This window comes from Panicum virgatum, chromosome 8K (genome assembly GCF_016808335.1).
Source record: "Panicum virgatum strain AP13 chromosome 8K, P.virgatum_v5, whole genome shotgun sequence".
Classification (NCBI taxonomy): domain Eukaryota; kingdom Viridiplantae; phylum Streptophyta; class Magnoliopsida; order Poales; family Poaceae; genus Panicum; species Panicum virgatum.
Window position 1 is genome coordinate 53,989,598 of NC_053143.1, and position 7,191 is coordinate 53,996,788.

A 7,191-nucleotide genomic window follows, 5' to 3' on the forward strand; every position below is an offset into this window, starting at 1 on the left:
TTTGCACAAAACTGGCAATTCAAGGCATAGTCCATTGCACAGTTGTGAATAAGTGTAGCCTTTGTCCTAGATGGAAGTTCAACTTAACAGTCTCTGTCGAATACTGGTATATCAATGAGAGAATGAGGGTATTTCTAGTGTGGCTTAAATTTCTTGGTGGGGATTGTTGGAGTAATGGGCTTGGCCCATTTATTCTAAAGCATTAAAAGAATTTAAAGCCCACTATTAATGCTAGGGAATCAATGTTTAATTCCGTACCGGGAATTGAGAAGGATCTCAACCGACTTAAAAGGTGGACTTCTTGTACACCACTTGTGAAGCCGGTAAGAGGAGGACGGTGAACCACACGCGCGCGCGCGCTCGCTCGCCTCGCCGAGCCGGGCCGGGCCGGGCCGGGCCGGGCCGTGGCCGTGGCCGTGGCCGAGGCCGAGGCCGAGGCGGCGCGGCGCGGCGCGGTGCGATGTGATGGCTATTTTGCCGTTGACAGCAATTAATCGTGCGATTAAACGTGCAATTAAATCTGTAATTAATGGCCATAACCGCATCACCTAAATGACTCTGATGGTGTCCAGGTTCAACGATCCTGAGCACCTGAGTCACTATATAAGGAGTGCCATTCCCCTCATCCATCCTGCACCAGAGCACTGAGGCAACTCGGCTCCTCTCTTCTCCCTCTCCAGTTGCAACAACTGAGTTCCCCAACGCTAATTTCTGCGCGCACAGAATTAGCGTGAGCAGGCCTCCGAAACCTTGCTCGCCTTGAGATCCTGCACGGGATAGGCGGGCAATCAGGTTTTTGGGTAACGCTTTAGCATGACTGCTCAAAAATACTAAGGCTTTGCCCGATTGTACGACTACTTCCTGGTGGACGAGCCGAACGACTACGTCGACTACATTCTGGTGGCCGAACGACTACGTCGACTACATCTTGGTGACCGTTCGTGGGACTGCACTGCGAACTTCTTCCTGCACCAATTTAGTTCGACTACTTCGACTGAGGCCAACCGAGTAGATGTCTACTCCAGTTGGTAACAGCGCAGCCAATGCCTCCGGCAACGGCCCCGCTTTAGGGTACTCCCTGAAACTTTGGTTATTTATATTGTTTATGCTTATATGTGTGATAAGTATAAACATGTTCACATGTTTTATTTTACTCCTTAAAGTCATAGAAATATTGCTAGTTTATACATTTAATTTTGGAATTAAAATATACCGAAAATTGCCTAGATTTCTAACATCATCAGCATACTGTAGGTGTGTAATGCCTCCTTCCACCAGATTTAATGCTACTCCCCTTATTCGCCCTTTTGTTCTGGCCTTGGTTAGAATGTGATCCAATGCATCTGCAGCTAGGTTGAACAGGAGGGAGGATAGCGGGTCTCCCTGCCTCAGTCCCCTGTGAGTCTTGAAGTAATTCCCATTTTCCCCATTGATGTTCACACAAACTTTCCCCCCGCGGATCGTGCTCATAATCCAATGGCGGCTTTTCTCCCCAAAGCCTTTCTTAGTTAGGACTTCCTCGACAAAGTTCCAATTTACACTATCATTAGCTTTTTCAAAGTCAATCTTAAACACCACCCCTTGCTTTTTTGATACACGGAGCTCATGCATGATTTCGTGGAGTAGAACTACTCCGTCATGGATATACCTCCCCTTTATGAAGGCCGTCTGAGCTTGTCCAATTAATTTGTCCGCAACCATGGTAAGTCTCCCCATCAAGAGTTTAGTGAAGATTTTGAAACTGATGTTTAGGAGGCATATGGGCCTAAATTGCTTCACGTTGTTTGCTTCTTCCACTTTCGGGACAAGGGTGATGACCCCATAGTTTAGTCTAGTTAGGTCCAAGTCCCCTTTGTGAAAATCGTTGACAAGTTCCATGAACTCGTTTTTGATTATCTTCCAACAGCTCTTGTAAAAACTCACCCCAAAACCGTCTGGGCCAGGAGCAGAGTTTTCTTTCATGTCAAAGATGACTTTCCTAACCTCTTCCTCGCTAAAAGGACTATTAAGGAGCTCGTCTTCTTCAGCTGACAGTCTCCCGTTAGTAGCCCAAGCATCATTATTTAGGGAGACAGAACTAGGATTTTGCTTGCCAAACAGTTTTTTGTAGAACTTCTCAATCACCATTCTTATTTGTTGCTGGTTAGTGGGTAAAGTGCCCTCTTCTTCTAGAGACAGGATAGATTTCTTCCTTCTTCGACCATTGGCTGAGAGATGAAAGAAAGCGATATTGGCATCCCCCTCGAGGATCTGTTTCTCAGCCCCCCTTTGTTGCCAATATAATTCTTCCTTTTCTATTAAAGTTTCTAGCTCAAACTCAAGGTCTGCTCTGCACTTGCCATCAGGATCCATCCCTACCCTCTCTAAAGCATCTATACCCTTAATTTTATTAATAAGCTCATCTTTCCTCCTTTTGAAATCACCCCTCAGGTTATTCCCCCACCCTTTCAGGAACTTCCTCAAGCCGGCCAGTAGGCTGTGCCACTTGTCGAGGGAGTATGCTGAGTCAGGGCATTTCTCTTTGCCTTGGCTCCATTTCTAAGCTATTTTTCCAAAAAATTCTCTTCCTTTAGCCACTGCTTTTTGAAATAGAACTGTCTGGTCTTTTTCTTATATATTTCTCCGGTGTCCAAAAGTAGGGGGCAGTGATCAGAGCCCAGCCTCGTGAGGCTTGTAAGATGAACTAGAGGAAATTTCTGCTCCCAATTAGTAGACATAAGGACTCTGTCAATATTACTCCTAATAGGGTTGGCCTGTTTGTTAGTCCAGGTATATTTGCCCCCACCCCCCTAAACCTCTCGCAGGTCATTGTCATTAATAAAGTCATTGAAAGCCCCTATAAGATTTCTATCACCCCTATTGTTGTTGTCAGACAGGTATCTAATAAGATTAAAGTCACCTCCAACTAGGCAAGGAAGTAATTCCAGCTCATTCTATATTTCACCCAATTTGAGCGCACTTTTCAAAACTACATTTTCCAGCCCATTTTTAAAAGTAGAAATTCCAGCTCAAATTACACAAAAGCCATATACTAATTCAGTAAACACAATGTTGATGCTCGATAACGACCTATTTCAAGCTTCATCGTGAGCCTAAAATCATGAGAATAAAGTCTCATGCCTGCTTATGTTATCCAGAAAGAGTCAATTCCACGTTTCCTCTTGAAATATTGCTATATTGGAATCCGGGCAGAAATGCAGGTAAAACATGCTTCAAGCGTCAAGATACATAACCCGACCATTACAGCAAGCTATCAGCTCCTGCATGAGTGCATAATAGACGAGCGTCAACACTAGTGGTAGGAGTTATTGCTAACAAATTCCACAAAGTGTTGGTGTATATTTGTGTGCATGGTGCTTATGCTTGGAAATGAGAAGAGATTGCAGCCCATAAGCAAGGTGACACATCATTGATCTGAGGCAACACCTTCTCGACGAATCAGACGCGTTCATGAGGATCCACGGGCCCACCAGAGCTAGCAAACCGACTTAAGAAGGGCCCACACACCAGGGAATGACATGGGGTCCCACCAAGCAGTATCCAGACCAAGTTTGAGGCGGTTTGGCCGAGTTTTTCTGTCGGCCGACCATAGGTCGGTTCGTCTGACCGTCATCTTTAACGTGTCGGCTCTCTATTCGATGGCAAAGGCGGTTTCAGGAGGGTCTAGGCTGAACTAACGGCGCAGACACCCTTGGCTCCCTTTTATAAATAGTAGAGAGGGGCTCCAAAATGGATAACACACACTTCATCCTCTTCTGACCTTTGGAGTTTAGGAGCTCATCTTGGTGGCTTGGGCTGCCTAGGAGAGTTTAGAGTTTAGGGGTAGAGGTACTCAGGAGGGGCGGCGCTCTTCTCTAAATTGTACCTCCACGAGAGTGAGGGAGATTCGGGGGAAGTGTCGGGTTTGTCGGCACTCTTCTTCGCTTGTACCTCAACAGATGCTTATCAATCATAGTAATTATTCGTGACTTCCTTATGTTTCTTAGAATTAGTGTGTAAGTTCAAGTACTAGTTTCTATCGTTTACAGGATCAGATCAAGTGTTCACTAGTGAGTAGCGAATGACTCTAGAGTTGGACTCCTGATGGAGACGGATAATCCTGATCGCCTCTAGAGTTAGTACGAGATAGCGTAGACGTGGTGTCTACACTAGCTTTTACCACTTGGTTGTTTTGTATGCCCACGGTTCATGAGGTAGCCGGCAGGTGGTGACAGCCCTATCCATTGTAACACCCGTATTTTCAAATTAGGAACCTAAATAAATTTGATTAGGTTTACTGTAGGCTCGATAAGGTTTCATTTAATTTATCTTGAATTTAGAGCATTTGTCGGGAATTAAATAAAATACCTAGCCATAAAATAAATGTAAGGAAAATAGGTTTGCGCATCTCATGCTGCTTTGCATTTTTATTTGCTTGTTGATTCATATTAAATTCAAATCTTTGAGTTTGAATTTAATTTGAAAGTGTTTGAATCGTTTTGGAAAATGGAAATTTTTTTCTCTTTCTCCCACTCTTTCAGCCCAGCCCATCTCTGCCTTTTTCTTTTTCTCCCCGCAGCCCAGCAACTTCTTTCCCGCCGGCCCACTCCCCGCTCCTGGCCCAATCCGGCCCAGTGCCCCTTCCCCCTCCCTGTTTCACCGCCAGGCGGGTCCCGCCCGTCGGGACCGTCTTCCTCTCGGGTCCGAGCCGGACTCCAGCTTGAAGCCGACCGAGATCCCCGCGAGTGCGCCGCCGAGTCCCTCTTGGGCCCGCACGCCAAGGTCCGTGCTCCGCCCCTATAAAAGGAACCCTAGACCCCTGGAAACCCCAAACCGAAGCCGCAGCCGCCGCCTTCGCGAAAACCTAGCTTCCGCGCCGCCGCCATTGTTGGAGCTCGGAGTCCTCCGTGACGCCGCCGTTCCAACGCGTCCTTGTCGACTTCAAGCCCTCCAGGAGTTTCGCACCGAGGTAGTGAGGCTCATCGGCCAGTTTTTCTTCTCCTTCTCGCTCCGTTTCGCCCGCTTTAGCTCGCCGGCGCCGTCGCTCCGCCATGCGCCGCCGCACGGCCGCTCCACTCGCCTATGTCCCCCACAAGCCCCGCCATCGAGTTCGCGTGCTCGCGCGCGTGCTCCCAGCCCAAGAACCGAGCCAAAGAGAGCCCAGATGGCCGTTTTGGCCTACTCCGGCCGTCCCGCCACCGCGCGCCGCCGTTTCAGCTCACCGCCGGCCGTTTCACGCCGCCGCCACTCGCCCCAAAGAACCCTAACCGTCCGATCTGAAATCCACGGCTCAGATTAGATCGGATCGAAGTCAACCTAGCCAGGAAAACGGTCAACCATGGTCTTTTTGCACTTAAGCCCCTCTATTCTTCCAAAATTAACCCACCGTCCTATTCACTTGAAAAGTATTTACAAAGTCGCCCCTATTTTTTTATGATCTAGCCCCTGCGTATAAGGTTTAATTACGTTTCAGCCCTTAGATCTTGTTTAAGCCATAACTTTCTCGTTTTAGATCTGTTTTTGTTGATCTTTACGCTCACGCGATCGTTGCAACGAGTAGAATAGTTTAGTAACCTCTTTTTGTACTGTTTTTGTGTCTAGTGTACTATTTCTTATTGTTTGTACTTGTTTGTTTGTATGTGCGCGTTTGGTGCGATAGACGATCAGCAGTTCGAGGAGCAGCATCAAGATCAAGACTTCGGAGGACCGGACCAGCAGCAGTTTGAGGAAGGCAAGTGGACCCTTGATCATATTTTTGACCCATGAAATTACCAAATCTATCACATTTACTTTTATGTTCATGCATGAGTCTATAATATGATGGGAACCGAGTTAAGGACATGCCTAGTATTATTTACCTTATTCCTTGATCAACTTGGGTTTATTTTCATGTTGGGTAGCTATGCTAGTCGCTTTATCTTGGTTGTGGGTGGATAATATTACAACTGTTATACTTGTTACTTCATGTTCATGATGGTTTAATATTGTTAAGCAAGATCATATGTGTTAATTGGAACATGGAGAACCACCCAAGAAAACAGTACAACCACAATACTATATGGCTCTGGTCTTGGCTGATTAATTAGAGACTCTAGCTTGTGACAGTCTTACCGAAAGGGCAAGAGGGGATGCATCGATGGGGTATAGCTCGGTCCTCTTGGGGCAATTGGTATTGTTTTATGATCCTTTGGCAAGGTATCACCTCATTAGGGCAGTGTTATGACCACTTTGGCTTGAAACCTTAGCGGGTTGTCATAGGTTAGGGAATCTTTGTAAAGGCCTCGTAGCGTCCCTATGCAGTCATACCTAAGGAAGTGTGATATGGTGCTTGGCCCGCACTTGCATGGTTGGGTTTAAAGTTCTTCGGAGCTTTTACGCGAATTGTGGTGAAAGTGTACAACCTCTGCAGAGTGTAAAACTAACCGGTTAGCCGTGCTCACGGTCAAGAGCGGCTTGGACCCTCACATGATAATTGAACTTGAAGTTGATCTAAATCGATGCTTTTACTTATGGTTATGTTATATATCTTCATATATGCTTATCTTGTGGGTTTAATAGTATATACTTATATCTAGTTAATGTTTGCTAATAAAATATGATCAACTAAAATTGCTGAGTGCAGTTAAATCGTGTCAGCTATTCCTTGAGTTAGCCTTGCATATATTATAGATGTTTCCCTACCACTTGTTGAGTACCAACTATAAGTGTATTCACCCTTGCATACTTGCTGCTCAGACCGTAATAACAACTGCCCGGAGTTTCCAGAAGATTTCGAGGATTTCTAGGCGTATGTCTCCCAGTCATCTACCTGTGCTGAAGAAGATTTCCGCTGTTACTCTTTAGACGTTTATTTATTCGCTTTAGACATTTGGTTTTGTAATAAAGTCTTTGATACTCTCTTTACGCTTGCACTAGTTGTGATATTCACTTAATGTTTAATCATATGTGTGTAAACTGATCCTGGCGCACATATGAGATGCATTCGATTTGCCTTTATAAACCGGGTGTGACATCCATTGCCCTTGCAATCCTCCACGTTCAGTTACATAACGAAGCGCAGTTACCGGAGCGTCTGCCTTATTTAAGTCAGGGGAACCCAGTAGCCCGAAGTAAACGATGACTCTAGATCTTGTCTTATGCTGAGTTCTGAGCCTTAGGAATCCTCTCAGCCCCTTTCCTCTTTAGTAGTGTGGGTGTCCTTGGATGAGTTAG